Source organism: Haemaphysalis longicornis, unplaced genomic scaffold (assembly GCF_048455015.1).
Source record: "Haemaphysalis longicornis isolate Haplotype H1 unplaced genomic scaffold, Haemaphysalis longicornis Haplotype H1 scaffold_7, whole genome shotgun sequence".
In the NCBI taxonomy this organism is placed as follows: Eukaryota; Metazoa; Arthropoda; class Arachnida; order Ixodida; family Ixodidae; genus Haemaphysalis; species Haemaphysalis longicornis.
The window spans coordinates 122,487,672-122,504,842 of NW_027526422.1; the positions used below are offsets into that span (position 1 = coordinate 122,487,672).

The 17,171-nt window shown below is 45.0% G+C and overlaps 1 long non-coding RNA gene across 1 annotated transcript; it reads right to left on the minus strand.

Moving 5' to 3' along the window:
- Positions 1-517: 517 nt before the first annotated feature.
- On the minus strand, positions 518-12,148 carry LOC144145019 (uncharacterized). The gene is made up of 2 exons (XR_013317397.1): positions 11,677-12,148; positions 518-1,941 (listed from the first exon to the last, which is right to left on the minus strand). It is a non-coding gene; the product is annotated as an uncharacterized LOC144145019 (long non-coding RNA).
- Positions 12,149-17,171: the final 5,023 nt, after the last annotated feature.

The following is a 17,171-nucleotide window of genomic DNA, read 5'->3' on the forward strand; positions in this document are numbered from 1 at the left end:
TCGCAACTACAAGTCGACAGGCAGGCCTCGCACCTAACCGACACCACATTGACACTGGAAACACACTGTAGCTTGCGGTGCAGGCAAAGATCGTAAATTAGTGCATTTCTCCATGAATTGTTCAGGAACACTGCAAAAAACAATGCCTCATCAGCGTAACGAATTCGTTACATCTCGGTTAACCGTCGCAACGCCTTTGTTACATATAGGTCGCCAGTACATGGGTTTCAATGGGGCTGGTAATGGGGAATTTAAAAACTTCCGGAAACCCAGGAATTTGTTGCAAAGAGGTTCATTTCATCTAGGTTTAACTGTACAACCACAATAAAAAAAGAGATAAAAAACCCGCTGCCTAGCGTTTACGCGTCTGCCCGATGTGGTGGACAATACGTGGGTTCTAGTCAAGGTGTGATCTGGGCACTACATAAAGCAACAAAAGGGAATCTGGGGCTAGCTGGTTAGACATCATTTTTAACACCGCGGAGTAGACAATGCGGAAAACACACAGGGCAAGTGCTCACTGAGAACTAAATGATTTATTGAAACAGAAAAGGAACACACAAGTTTGCGCGCGAACCTAACAAAATAAGAAAGAAAATAAATGACACACTGTCAATATCACGCTGTTTTGAAGAAATGCGACCTCACCAAACCAGCAGTGCTCTGGGAGGTGTGGCAAGGCAATTGTCAGCCTTTTTCCAGGCAGCGAATTCTTCTGTTAATTCCCGTGTACATGTATCAACGTGTGTTAACTCAAATGTTATTCCACAAATTTCACGGAGCAGCCATGCGCACGACAATATATTAAGGCAATTGGGAACATGACATACGCCTAACTTGGCGTCTCTGCACGGTGCACCCTCCGATGAACATTAACCCAGCTCTCCGTCTGACCCACAAAAATTTTGGGGAATACTTTCCCGTTGTATTTGTTTTTTATTTATACGTTATTTATTCTTATCTATTCTGGTGCCTGTAGCTGTGCTAAAATGCTGCCTGCGAACAAAAATTCCTCATAGCCTTGGCTGCCACATGCGCATGACAGTTTAAGCTGCCTTCTTAGTTACCCCCTTAGCAGATTTTCTTTGCAACTGCTTAAAAATTGCCCCAAATACGGAGCACTCCAAGTTGGGTTTGAAAAGCTCCACTATTGCAGACTAAGAATATGTGACCGAAGATATTGCGGCATATGCAGGTATTGGTTAGTATGGCTGCCAAAACTTCCGAAACCATTGAATGGGTCATAAATTTGATGATACATCCCTTGAATCACGGGGCGTGCAACGAAGCCCACTCCTCTCAATCCATAGAGTCCACCGAAGGGTACTCTATAATAGCTATGCCCTCCAGTTAAGCCATTTTGGCCACTATTAGCCTCATAGATACTCCGTTGCGGTAGACCACCTTGGTGGAACAGTGGAGAATGCGGTAAAAAATTATAGTGGCTGGTTTGGCTGCCTTGTCCACTGAACAAACCACTATTACGGTAGCCGCCACTGGGGCCACTTCGGGAAATTATTCCACCGTACTGGATTGGTCCATATGGTCGATAAAAATCATACAAGCTGCCAAATCTTCGCCCTCCTTGAATAGCTCTACCAAATAGGTCCCAATGGTTGCCACCGAGATTTTCTCCTCTATATCTGTAACGCAGTAACTCAGTTCCTGGAATGTGTGAATACAAGTATCGTCTGGTTATCTGGTCGCTTCCACTAAGACCTCCTTCCACTCCATATGGACTAGATTCAGACTCGTTTGTGGAACCCGTCGATGCGCCTTCAACACTGCTTGAGCTCCCAGATGTGGTGGGGCCGCTTGAGCCTCCTAGAGTCCAAGTTCCACTCCCGCTCGGGGATCCGCCGGCTCCACTGCCACCAGTCCCTCCGCTGCCTCCGCTCGTTGAGCCACCAGATCCAGCAGGACTGCCGCTTGTACTGTTCACTTTAAAACAAAATTGTGCATCAGAAATTAATACATACGGGTAACGAATGTGTCATTGACATCCGCTTTGTAGCATCTACATCGGTAAAATCATTGGCAGCTGTCATTCATGAGAATTAATCGAGGCGTAAATTTAGCCGCGCTAGCTCAAAGATGAGGGAGGGATGCAGTAAATGGTAAAAAAAACATAACAATGCAACGAAATATGCTTTTTGTAACTAATAAATACGTAGATAATTTTATCTGCGCTGCTTCAAATCGCTGTATTAGATTGAAAAATGCCAGTGGTCCCTAAATGCAAATAATGGTCGTGGTCACCACTTTTATTTTAATACCGTTTTTGGGTGTTTTAAAGGCGTATGGACAAGTACACAAACTCATTTTTGTCAATACCGGTAAAAACTTCAAGAGCTCTATTTGTGCATTTCAATATCATGTACGCGGGGTTCTCGTATACAACATGTAACTCTCTAAACTGAAGGGCTTCTAACAGCTTATTATTACGAAAAAATGTGCCAACAGATCTTCAGAGAAATAACCGCTGTAAGCGCGCCATGGAAAAATAAGCATTCAAAATTAAGAAATGCGGAATGTCCTCTGGAATTTGTGTATTAGAAGTAGACCAAGAGTACAGCAGGCAAAAAATATTAAAGTGGATGTTCATCTGTCTGCACGAAAGGAAAATCTGGTGGGCCCGTGTACCCACAAAATCCTGCTGTAACAACCCCATTGCACCTCCCCCCCCCCTTTCCCACCCTTCATTAAGAAAAACAAGTTGGAGAGCAGTTGGAAGTAAGGGGAGAAGGATTCGTTGGGTTTATATATGGCGCACCGGCAGTCTCGCGTATACCGACAATGGTAAAAGGGGACGGCGCATCGGAGGGAGCGAAAAAGAGTCTCTCACAGTAGAGAGCGCGCATGGAAAGCTACTGGGTGAGGCAAAGCTCAAGCCATAATGGCGCGCAGTGGCGGCAGCAGTGCGGGAGGAGCAGCGTCGACGAGGTAATGTGAAACACCAGCCGCACGTTACTTCGAAATGGGTAGACCACGCGTCATGCGTAATCCCGAGGATGCCGTGTGCCGCAAGCACGAACCGGAACGAAAGAAAGCACCCCAGACCCGCACCATATAACAATAAAACTATGTGATCCCCAGGTAGTAAAACGGCGGTATACGTCTCGAGCTTTGCGATCGCTGCGCCGCCTGCCGCCGCTTCTCCGCGGAGTTGACGGGATTAGCGCTGCGCGGCCCATAGGGGTTCATGCAGTGTTTTGGTTCTCTTTCGCTTCTTTTTGCCCTTCCAAGTGCTAAAAAACTTGTTATGGTGACATCTGTGAGTAAACAGTACGTTTAGGTCACTTCAAAAGCCGCTGCGTCTTAGTAGAGTGCTCAAACACCAACAATAGCTGTCCTGGAACGCGGCTCTGCGTCCTTCTCGGCCGCTGTTACGGGCGTCGGCGACGGCAGCAGCATACCACCACTGTCACCTCCGAATACGTCCGGCAAAAGTGAATTTTATTGTCGCCTCGTTTAAACTTGATACTGGCACAGTGAGAGGTGTGTTTTGATATGTAGCGCGTACAACGAATGCGACCTCATTACGAATATATGCGTCGTAGAAAAATATATTTCGGGGATGCGATTACCAAATACCTGGTAATAACTTGTGCCTTTTATAAGAATATAAGCAACGCGAAAATGTTAAGTATATTCCAAGCCTCTGCGTCGTGAAAGATGAGCACTCATGCCTTAGAGCAAGAACCAAGAAAAGTGAATTAAAGCACTGAAAAATTAATGGCCTGCAAGTCCGGAAGAAACTAAAATAGCTCGTGCAGAAATGAAAAAATAAACTCAGTGCAGCTTCTGAAATGCTAAAGACGTTCGTATAAACTTAAGCCGGGTAGGACTTACGAGACCAACTAGTGTGCGAAATGCACTGCTATTTCGCGAGACATGGGGAGGGCGAGGGGGACGCTTAGGTATTGTGTACGATTGCGGAGCAAAATCAAGGAAAGAACGTTTTAGTAATCCCACACACAAGCTACTCGTTCACGTCACTCTAGTTTTTAGACTTAACTAACAGCTGATCCTCCGGCGGACGCATTTTTCGAGGTATACAAGTTCAAAACTGATAAAACGTGCACATGTCGTTAGCAGAGTGGGATATCTGATAAGGCTTCTGATTTCTGTTTGTGCTAGATTCTGCAGGCTCCCTGCGTCATATGACTATGCTTCGAAGAAACGTTTAGCCGCGAATGGGCATTACTGTAGAAGCCCTTCTCCGGCCTGCTCGCGGAGGATATATGTAACATATATGAATGTTTGCGGGGGCTCAGCTCACGACAAGACGCCCCAGAATTATTTTTTTTGTCGTGCGCTGATCTCGTGTATTATGTATTTGGATTATCCATCGTACTTAAATAGAATGTTTGTGAATTTTACGTCCAGAGTAGTGATCAATATCTGAGGTATGATATTGGCAAGCATAACTGGCGTGCTGTCAGGTATGAGCGCTCCACTAGGTTATATAAGCGCACAAAACTGATTTACTCGTAATGTATAGCCATGGCAAGACCATCTAGGGAACTTACGCTTACAGACACTGTTAGTAAATTTCAGGGCAGTGGAATCACAATCATCTCTATATGCATATCCCTGTTTCGCGACGCCGACCTGTGACGCACACCTGGCGCTTGTGCAGACCGAATTTACCAGACTAAGATCGCGTCACACACATTTACACTCTCGTAAACACACCACATTTGCGAACAGAGTGACTGCTCCACGTAAATATGTATTTCCAACGCCTACAAACGGTAAATATTCGTCGTGAACGGGCCCCGAAAGCAACGGTGACAGTGGGGAGCGGGCCGGCGACTCCCGCGGCCGTTTTCGAAACGGGCCGCTAGGTGGACTTCAGTGGCGCCCCTACAGGCCGCGCTCGAGGCGTATACACGGGTCCCACTTTACAGCTCCGCTGAGTAACCTTGTTTGCTGCTACGGCATTGCGCTGCTGAGCATAAGGCTGCCTGTTTAATTCCCGGCCACGGCGGCCGCTTTTCTCACGGAGGTGAAAAGCAAAAACGCCCATGTGTAGCAGATTTCGGCGCACGTTAAAGATCCCCAGGTGGCCAAAATGAATCCGGAGTCCTCCACTATGGCGCGCCTCATCGCCTGCGTTGCGGTGGCGCTTTAAACAGTACAATCAATCAATCAATAAATCAATAAATCAATCAATCAACCTTGTGTACTAAGTGAATTGACGCATTTTTAGAAATTAATATCACCTCTCAAAACCTTCCTTTAAAAGAGAGACAGGGATGCTCTCCGGCGTCAGGAACGAATAGTCGAAATATATTCTCACAGTCAGGCGCAGATGGTAATATTACAGTGAACAAAATAAATTCACCACAGTGCCAGCATCCGGTCGCGTTGTGGCATGGCCGAGCGATAGTTGGAATATGGCCGACCCTGGCGAGAAATTAAAAGTGAGGACAAAAACTCTCGGGCCATCTCCACTAACTTCAAACCCGGGGAGGGGCGAAGCATGCAGTGTGCGGCGTCGTTTCCTACCGCAAAATCGCTGCTAATGGGCAAGCGCCCATCGCAGAAAGGGCTTTTCTGATCCCAACGCGCGCAGTTTCCTCTCTAGCCACACGGCCCGCGCTGATTCCATGGCCGCCCCAGAAGCGCCGATAGGAAGTTCGATCGCGCTCTTCCTGAGGCGGTGCGCCCCCTCTTGAGTGAGAACGGGATTTAAACAAAGTAAATTAGTGACAAACTGGCCGTAAGTTGTCCCGTCAAACGCTACAGCATGATAAGAAGTATACCTTAAAGAGTAAACCTGGCGTTTGGCACCCTTTTCGAGAGTGAATTTAACAAATTTTAGTTATAATTGCAATGAAATCTGGAAATGTTGCGGTATTCTAAATTAGTCTAAATCCTCTTAGTTTATTTTGAAGCGGCTTTATTCATTACATACATGTTTTTTTACCCTCGTTCGAAAACTTGATTTACCGTAGCGACAGGAAACGACAGCAGCGCGAGCCTTTCGGTACTTCGTCCCTAAAATGCTTTCATTCGATTTGAAGATTTGAACCCCGGCAATACGCAATTAGTACTGACAATACCAGCGGGGACTACTCCATTACAAGCAGGCTGAAATAAAAAATTCCCTCGCACTTCCCAGAGGGGGAGAGTGTGTAAGTGCGAATGCATGGTTGTTGAGTCCGCGATTACGGTGGATATCGTGATCTTAATGAGTAGTCGAGAGATCACACACACGCACACAACTACAAAGAAAGATATTTCACTCGTTATTGCTGGTACCGTTGCCCGGTCCGCCATCATCGTTATCGAGATGCAGGACCAGCGACCGCTCTCGACGACGGCGCGCGCTCGACTAATACCCTCCCGCGCCACGCGGCCGCTACAGGAGCGCCCTTACGCGTCGGAATGCGGAGCGCCCGCTACGCGAGCGAGAGCTCTCGCGCCCGAAGTGGAGAGGAGGCGCCCAACACCCGCAGTCACTGAGCGGAGAGAGGAGGAGGAGAGTAGCGCCCGCCGTTACGGCGAGGGCTACACGAGCGCCCTCACGCGTCGGAATGCGGAGCGCCCGCTACGCGAGCGAGAGCTCTCCCGCCCGAAGTGGAGAGGAGGCGCCCAACACCCGCAGTCACTGAGCGGAGAGAGGAGGAGGAGAGTACCGCGCGCCCATCTCCCCCCGTTGCTAGGGAAGACGAGGAGCGCGCGCACCCGCAGCTGTTGCTATGCGGACGACGGCGGCGGACGATTCAGGCTCGCTTAAGAAGTGGATTCGCACTTAAAATTTGTCACCAACAATCCCATAGCTTATTTAAACAACAATATGACCAGATTTGCAATGAACCTTAACTTTTTGCTACCCGCATCGCGCACAAATTATGGGAAAATGACCACTGCCTTTGCGGCCATTACTTTATGGAATGACATGCCTCTTTTTGTTAAAACGATGCCTACATTGTCATCATTCAAAAAGTCGCTTAAACGTTTTCTGTTAAATTATTAGCCGCCTGTTTATGCGCTTTTTGGAGGCATTGGGTTTTTGGTTATGCTATTTAGATAATTGTATTTTGATTGACAATGTCCGCCATTAAACTTGATGTAATTATTTTCCGTTTTTTCTTCTTCTTTTCTCCTTTCCTTATTTGCGTTGCTTTTCGTTGCCTAATGTGTCACTTAGCTTATAATGATTACTCACCCTATTATATTGTGTAATTGATTGCCATTCACTCGTTGCTTGTTCACTTTATCTAATTTATTCATTGTTGTAATGCATCGAGGGTCCCGTTACAGTTTTTAACTTTGGGCCTCTCGTCTTTATATAATATTACTGTACTACTTTTTTGGAATGAATAATAAACTGAAACTGAAACTGAAACTGAAACTGAACGTAGTGATTACACTGCGGCCTGCTAATTTGAAATGTGCATTAGTAGCCTGTGCTGACGCCCACGGAAAAAAATTGAAGCCTTTCCACCTAACAAGAGGGAGGACCAGGGAAGCTTCATGGGTCAATAACTATTGGTAGTTATGTGTAGCGACTTCCTATATAATTGTCGAACAAAGACACATGCAGGAACCACTGTTGATCATATTAATTCTAAATCATTTACGATATAACTTGTTTGGGAATACTTTGGATAAGACAAGAGTTACCGGCCTTTTCCTTAACCACACTCTTTCCGTAGACGGCCGTTTATTGACAACAGAGGGGAATTCGGTAATGTTTGCAATTTCACTGTGAACTAATTGTGCCAAGTAAATGAACTCCTCAATGATAGCGTTGGCTAAGGGAACAATTTCTGTGCGATTTTCCCCTAGATTACCAAGATTACTATGTTCGATAGAAAGGTACTCAGCATTTTACAGTGCCTCTGGGGTGAGCGCGTTGCTCTAGAGCACGTGCGTCCGATTCTTTGTCGACCCGACCCGACAAATCCAACCAATTTAGGTCATACGGGAGAGCAGGCCACCTTAGCTGTAAAACTTGGGCTTGCAAATAAGCGGTGTAGTATTTACGGGTGCAACACTGGTAGACATGTACAGCTAACAAATGCGTAGAAGGAAACAGTAAAAAAATAAAGAAACAAAGGATCAGAGATGATGACAGTCGTAGCCGCAGTACATAATGACGCCACTAAAGGCAATGCAGAGAAGTAATTTGAGCGTGCTAACAGGAAAGAGTAGCAAATCACGGAAGCACTCGGAGCGTACACGCAGGGTTAACAGCGGCGATTGCTCAAGCCTACCTGCAACAGCAACATCCCGAAGAAAGAACGATGCAATGAAGAACACATCATGAGGACAATGGTACGACACAACTGGACCACTGCCCACTTCCGTTTTAGTTACATAATCATAAAAAGTTTTTTTAGAAAATACACAACTTGGCCATTGGTCACGTCCGTTTTTGTTACATGCTGATAAAACGTTTCTTTAGAAAATACACGACAGGTTTCATTACTGGCAGAGGTATGCTGGTCAGCACCTGATGTGTCGTGAATTAGAATCTCATACATGCTTGGGGAAGTGACAGGTGTGGGAACACATGGGTTCAATCCTTGAGAGCAGGTGGTGGTGCTGAACCGAATATTGCTTTCAGCTAGCGCGCGCCGATCATTAGCTTTCCAGGCAAAAGATCATAATTTAGTGCTTCCGACTTGGGACTAACCTACCTTCGCGAATTCAACTTCAACGAGAATAAATAACACGGAAATTGCCACGAGTGACCATGTGCTGAATGGCACATTCACCAAATATCTGGCAAGGGTAAAAGGAATAAATAAATAAATGGTATAGTAATTCATAATCACAACGGCGTTACATTGAAAACAAACTGTGATAAAAACATTAGTGCCGTGTCTGGCTTAATTAGCGATAATTTGAAATCCCCCTTTAGTCAGCTGTTGCCCCAGTGTCATAACGGGTACATTCTTGAGCAAGAAAAAACAATCAACAAGGGTGTTGATTATGAGCTAAAAAGAAGTGGAAATCCAACGAAAAGGGTTGGCTATTATTCTTAAGCACGAGCTTTTTATTTTATGGAGTATGAATTGTCTCTTAGTCTTGATTCAGTGGCCCACGACAAAGCATTTCGGGAACTTTTGATCCACAGTGGGCTGACAAACGCCTTTACGTTGTTCTGCCTTGATAACTACTCCTTTCGATTTGTTTCGCAGCATTCAGAAATTTTGACACATTCACTGCACTTTATGTTTTGTGTAGGCTTGATTCCTTGTCTTTGGTGATGAGGTTTTTTTAAGTTTGTGCTCTTCCAGTACCTTCTTACGTTTATCGATGCCATCTATATGTTAATTGCTTTAATCGATCGATTGATTGATTGATTGATTGATTGATTGATTGATTGATTGATTGATTGATTGATTGATTGATAGATAGATAGATAGATAGATAGATAGATAGATAGATAGATAGATAGATAGATAGATAGATAGATAGATAGATAGATAGATAGATAGATAGGTAGGTAGGTAGGTACTAGGTAGGTAGGTAGGTAGGTAGGTAGGTAGGTAGGTAGGTAGATAGATAGATAGATAGATAGGTAGGTAGGTAGGTAGGTAGATAGATAGATAGATAGATAGATAGATAGATAGATAGATAGATAGATAGATAGATAGATAGATAGATAGATAGATAGATAGATAGATAGATAGATAGATAGATAGATAGATAGATAGATAGATAGATAGATAGATAGATAGATAGATAGATAGATAGATAGATTGATTGATTGATTGATTGATTGATTGATTGATTGATTGATTGATTGATTGATTGATTGATTGATTGATTGATTGTGGGGTTCAACGTGCCGACGCTACACAGGCGTTGAGGCACGCCGTAGTGGATGTCTCCGAATTAATTTCAACGACGTGAGGGTCTTTAACGTGCGTCGAAATCTCGAACACACCGGCGTTTTTTTTACCGCATTGGCATTAAGTAGGTGCGGTGGCCTGTGCTAAGAGCCATATAACTTTTTTGATTGCACTTGTACATAACGTCAAATTCTTAGGCCGAAATAAAAATTGTAACACAGCGGCTGCCTATATTACTGAACCAGGGGGCTTTAAAGTTTTTAATGTGGAGATAGGTGAATTTAGTGACATGTGCTAAGGAGAAGTTTTGAATTCTCTGATCTTGGGTTTAGATGTCTCAACCATTAATCTTATTTTCAATACCACCCTGTCGAGCTATGACATGCCTATTTCGCTTCGCATGATTTCTAATGCCGTAAACCGCAATTTGGACAAGTTATAAACGCGCCCATGCACTCCGTCCAGCTGCTTAACTAGCGAAGCTGTAGAAAGCTGTAGCATCGGCCGGGCGCAGACATGCGGCGTCGCTTATTATAAGGTGCCTGCTCCATGCGATAACGCCCAACGCGTGGCCCAGCCATTTCGAATCAATTTGGGTGGGGGGAGTGGCGGGGGGTGGGGGGGTATGCCATCAGCGCAATGACGCGCTGCTCATCCCGCACCGCTACAGCCCCTGCCTGCCATTTTCCCTTGAGCTGTCCACGTAGCAGATCACGGCGCTCACTTTTCTGCGAGATACTCTTTTTCGCTTACTCCGATGCATCATTTTCCCTTACCGGTATTGAGAGATGCGAGAGTGTAGATAGTTTTGTCATCTCTTAACCCACCCAATCTTCCTATTGTATTTGCAACTCATCGACAACCTGGTTTTTCCGCACATGAGCAAGGGACACTCCCATGAATTTTTCTGAAGACACGGGGCCGCCAACGTGAAGACATGAGGCCGCCAAGACACGGGGCCGCCAAAATTGTAATGCCGTTTGTCCAACCGGACTTGGGAACTGCCGCAATTTGACAATTGTTCAGAGCTGTCTGCTAATACCAAGTATTTGTTGACATGTTTTGGGTATTCGTGACTAGTTGGTCATTTTTTGCTTTCCCATCAAGTCTTAAAACGCAACGTCGACTGCATTTACTCAAGATATTGGTGTCGCAGTGCACAATCTTCCCTGAGCGTCAGTTGCGTTGTTTGAGTTTTAAAATATTGTGACATGATGCTTGACAGCAAAACGAAAATCACTCGAATGTTTCGAATTAAAAACAGATAGCTTGTTTCATAACCAACTTTCTCTTCGGTTATGAACCTTATTTAAATTTGTAAGACTTGTTAACATAATTATAACGTGTCACTTTTTATATTGCGAAATTTTGTTTTGTGATGTTTACAACAAACGTATATTTTAGGCTCATAATTATTTACATGAATTTTGCATGTACAGATTCAGACATTTGGTTCAGCCAAAAAAGCCATTCCAGGCATCAGACAATTGGTGTCAGGCATTTATTTTTGCACACTGACTGAGGTCCAAGTAACCAAGAAGACTTACGAAATGTTTCAGAATAAAAATGTGAGCGAATCGCAAAACAAACTTTAGCTGTTATTGCAATCTAACACTCACCAATTCTGCCGTACGTAATCACCTAAAAAAGTCTAAATTTCAGCAATAAAGGAGACCACAGAGTATGCAAGAGTAGCCTCACTTTGACTAGCCATACACAGATAGCTGATAACGCTACTTTTGCGCCAGCACAGGGGGGTGTCGCCATTTCAGTCACCGTTATGCATGCATGTCCCTTAATCTTCCTACAGATGACGTGGCACGGCAAATAGAGGGAAGCACGAAAGAGGCGCACTTACCAACAATACACGCAACCAACGTGATGAGTCTGAGGGACGTCATTGTGCCTCGACACAATTGTACAAGTCAGCCTGTCTGAAAGCCGGACTTTCCTTCATCGTCCTTTTGTACATGTCTGTTATGAAGGTATAGCCAGCCTTTTCGTTCGATTGTTATGTACTCAGTAGAAAAAGCTGGGGCGAGGTCGTTGTTGGCGCATGCGATTGTTTCGCTTGGGGTATAGACGATGCAGGAAAATATCAAATTATTTCAAAATGTTCAACTGGCCTCAACAGAAACGTGTCCCGAAATATCCTCGCAAAATATGTACAGGCACAGAAAGTATTTACTACATTGGAGTGGGAAAGGAACAACAACGGCTGTGAAGACAATTACAAGCAACCCCAAATTTTTGTTGCACAATAGGTTCTGGGATTGGACCGTTACGATTGCATTGTACTGGGCATATTCGCTATGTTCCTTTGGAAACTGACAAACAGCCCATTTCTGGCGTTCGGCATGGCGCAGTACTAACAAGTACGAAGAAAACATTGCTACAGTTTTTACTAGTGTTTAAATATATTTCACGTAGGAATAAATTTATGCGCGATATGTCGATTTGAGCTCTTCCGCCAGTACATACTGCTCTATAAAACACAAGCTTTATGGTGAAACAGCTAGTGAGAACTCTCAATAAACTTATAGCACTTAGAAACACCTAAAATCCGCAAACAGTAATTCCAAGAGCGTTGGATGCCTCAAAAGTATCTTTAGTTGCGTAGTTTGTTGTCGATATAGGCAATGTTTTACGCCCATTGCAGTGGTTTTCATATGCGTGTTTTTTTTACGCGGTATCTTCAGGACCTGTCCTAGCCTTGATTTTGAGTAAACTTGATTTACGCGATCACCTCTAATTTATCAGGTTGAGTGCTCCTACCTCTCTAATCCGTTTTCTTCGACACTAGAGGACGCAGTCATAGCTTCGCTCCCAGTAATGCTTTGGCTTACCTGTATTTTTTTCTTAAGTTGAGGTGTCCACTATGGCGACGACTCGCTTGCGGATTTTCCGGGGTCGTTCCTAATAACGTAATATACGCGGCGAAAGAAATATCTTACCTTTGATTTGGTAGATATAGTAAATGATCTCCGTTGTTGAATGAACCAAAAATAACTGTGCGCAAATATGTTGGTATAAACACCAGCGGTTGTCAGGACCCTCGTTCAGGTTTCGCGCAAATGGAATTATGCCGGTTGATTTAACCCCTTGTACATCAATGACGTGCTCCGAAGTACCGTACGCGGGGGAGTTTTCGCCCTTACCAATCCAGGAAGATAACAGCTGGCACGGCCAGCACCGAAACAATGACTCTGGTCTCAGTAAAGCAATGTCCTAGGCACTGAGGCACCTTCGTCTACGGAGCAACCATATTCTTGCCCCGTTATTGCGGTTTGCCTAAAGGTGCTTCCTATTTCATTTTTTTTTTCTCCATCACTAGGAATTTATATAATTACGAAGACAAAAACCGACATCTGGCCTTCTGAAAATCCCGAATGACTTCACTGCGAGAAACCCAGAAAACTGGCAGGCTGTGAGTCGGAAATGTCTCACTTACAAAATCGAACCTGTCTTGAAAATGATGCAGTATATTAGAATCAACCAAATCAAAATTTTAAATAATAAAGCGTGTGCGTAAAAGCGAGAGTAAGAAACAGATAACCCGATGAAACATTTATAGCCGCATCTTCACCGAGCAAATGTGAATACTTAGCGGGGTAATAATGGTGGCATATTCGTACGTTTCGCGTAATTTTTGGTCACTTTTTTGAAGATTGGTTGTGGTTATTACACATTCAACACACGTCTGGAAATTGCCTGCAAATGCGTGGGCACAAACTTCCTTTAGTGCCATTGATTTCATTCTCGTTTGCATTACCTGCCACACTTTGCTTGCGTCACGGAAGAATGGTGCTGTAGGACTGGCCTTAGGATCGTAGCTTGTGGCGATGCTGAGCGATGCTGTAGACCGTACGGGCAGGTTTGTTAAACCATGTGTTGTCTTTCACCATTCACGTTGCACGAAATACGTCAGCATAGACCTTTAACATGACCCAATTTGCAAGGCTGTTAGATTCCTACATGTCTACGCGTGGTACACGAAGCAGAAAAATTAGAATATATATTCGTAGAATTACCGAAGAACTCTTTACCGATAATACGGATAAATAATTTGTTAGGAAGATCGCCTTTTTATTTGCTTCGAGAAATTGCGGATATCTAAATGAAAATATGTCGGTTAATGTATAATGTATGGCTGAAGGATATCGTAACAATGTTATTATTTAGAGACACGCGCCTGCCACGCTTCCTCTATTTCCTTATAAATTGCTTTAAATACGTTGTTTTGAACTCATCAATAGTTGAGCCCCCAATGCCGGCGTGGACTATCCTGTATGCGTTACGTGCTTGCCGCGGCGACAATGTAACAGGAGCGACAAGCCCAAGAGGTGCCTATTCAGTCAAAGAGCAGAAATTGGCAACGGCTCAATTAATGTCAAATATGCCGCACCCCCAAGTGACATTTAATGGTAACTAGCGAAGCAAATGAAAGGTGAGCATAGTCACTGCTGAAGCCTATTTCGAGGCAACAAAATTGCCGACACTGCAATAAGGCATAATGCTAGCGATGGCGGTGAGAACTCTGAAGGCAAATTTTTACGGGAAGGGTTCCACCGAAGAAACTGAGCGCGGTAACCTACAAAGTTGTTGGAGCTCTGGATGAATGTTTCTACGCGCGCGTCACGAAGAATCCAAAAGTATTTGGTTACTAAATACACGCCAGCACAAAGGACAGGCTCTGCAACTTTTAGTTATGGCCATCCGGAGAATTGCACCAATGCAATACATGTATGCTGTACCGCTTACTCCGTACCGGCGTAGTCTGTGAGGTAGGATAAACTCCCTTGCAAAGCAGATGTTAGAAAAAGTGAACCCCTTTTTGCAAATCACTAAAACCTTAGCACCATCAGTAATGTGGATGAAAAAAATGCAAAGAAAGTGTTTGATGATGAAATTACCGCAATTATTGCCCGCGTTGAACACAACCCCGCAGTAGAATTCAGATGCTGCAGATGTATGAAGCATGAAAACAACCTATGAGACTGAGACAAATGTACGCTTTACCGCTGTGTAAAGCAATGTAATTTCCCAACGCTGTGCTTCAGCCACCCTCCCAAGAAATGCTTAAAGACTCGGGTATCAGGGTATGGGAAGAGCACCGGCAATAGCTGAAGACTCTTCGAAAGGAGACGCGATTTGAACTGATACATGGTTAAATTGTAGACGTGGCTTAAACCTCAGAAGGGGGTCTTGGAGCCAACAATATACGGGACGTTACGTTTGTGCGACTTGTACACGCGAACACCTATAGACGTATTATCCACCATCCGCTTTCTGGTATGAGCGTTTTAACGAAAACGAGAAAACGGCCGCTTTTGAAACGCTCGGGTATCACGGCGTTCCATCTTGACAAAAGTGCAGTTGTTGCACAAATAGGTGTGATGCTAGCCTCAAGGAGGTTCGAGTGATTCAATTACTGATCGCATTAAATTTCTGTACACGAAATATATGCGGCCTTAATTGGATTTGAAAGTTGAGCAACGTCGGTCAACTGTTTCGAACTGTTTGGCGAAACACACGGTGCACGCAAGCCTTCCTGAAGTTGGCCATGGCTTTGTAGGTTTAAAATGTCGTGAGTACAGAGCTGGCTTAATCATCGGTCTTACTGAGGACGTGCAACTTAAGAAAAGGGCCACACCGAAGTTTGGTAGGGTAATGTATTCCTTTCGCTCCCCAAAATAGGGCCCCGTAAAATAGTTGATACCGAGAATTTGAGGTGCTGTCATTTCCTGGGTATTTAGAGTTGGCTGTGCCCATTATGTACCTGTTTGAGACATTCAACAGTTAAAATCTGTATCGGTTTATTATTCTTGTTTGTTTAAGACTGAAAACCAGAGCACTATTCATTGCCAGCAATGCACAATCGTATATTAGCGGGTTTTAACAGTGGACCGTGTTTCCGCAAGCGCGACCAATGCGATCATATGATCTAGTCATTCCGGACAACGCATCCCAGAAGCACTGCGTTTTCAACACGCATGCCAAAGCAGTTTCCTTCAGTAAACTACATTTTGTAATGTCATCTACGCCACCAATGTTGTAACGGAAAATCACAACTGCGCTGCAAGGACTGCCTTAGGCAAACAAGCTTATTTCGGCAGTGTATTTGCAGCGGTGTGACTTGCAAGCGGAAGACTTAGGACAAGTATTTTAGGTGTTTTTGGGAATGGGGTATAAAACTACAGCTAGATAAAAGCAGAATTAGTCAGGCATCAGTCGCAAAAGTGGGGCACTCAATCAGCAAAGGTCTCCAACCACATTAGACGCGCGTCAAAGGAATGGTCATAGGGTGCGCCCCTTGCGAATAATGGTTTATCGATAAGGGACAAACTGAACGTGAGTCGCCGATAAGTTGGTGCATACTCCATTCTCATAAGTTGCCGTTCCTACCGCCACCGAGAACCAAGGGCCGGCAAAGAATGGACAGAGAAGTTCCTGGCAGGGAAGCACGCAGTTCCTGGCACAAGGTTACGTGGTTCCCTGAATAGGTCTTTGTGCGGCCGTGTTCGCCTTTGTTTATTCAATCATCCCCCCAAACTTGCAGGAAGTATGGACCCTCCAGCCTTCCGCTTTTGTGATTCCTGACAACTGGTTCTGTCCTCGCTGTATACTTTTCGTAGTATCCTTATTCCCAAGACGTCTGCGCGTTTCGGCTGGCCCTTCGGATGCCTGAGGTCGGGTGAGAATAAAAAAAAATGCCCAAAGGCCGGGGAGAACGGGAAGTCTAGAGCGAGTGCGCGTGTGCTCCTTGGCGGGTTATGTATGTCTAGCAGACGCAATATGCGCTTTTTCAGTACTTGTCCTCCTAGATGCCGCCACGGCCAACTAAAAATGACAGTAACGCACGGCCCCAAAAATGTTTGGCTTTCGGAGAACTCGCGCACAAAATATCCTGTCCTGGAATCCCTCCTGCACCCACCCGTCACCCGTACCTTTCACATGAATGTCACGGTAGCAGGCGCCCGTTCCCGTGACCTATCTGCAGTGCTCGAAGTGCCCATTTCTCTTTCCTGTTTTTTGCATTTTCGTTACTCCCGCTCTGGCAGCCATGTGCTCGTGAGGTGGTCAGCCTCAAACGTATCTGCCCCTTTCCCTAAACACGGCCGGACTCGACTCTCCTTCTCCCGCACTCCCTTTACAGCCTTCGCATTGGGACGTCTTGCTGCCGGCTGCCGCAAGTTGGGGGTGGCGCTGCTAGCCTACTGTGGCTCCGCCGCCGCCAAGCACGTTCACAGGCGCAGTGTGTGCGCCGCAGCGCCGGTTACAGCCACATGTGTGACAACAATTTGTGACGCGGAAAATACATGGTTGCACATCCTCCCATGAATATGCATTGAC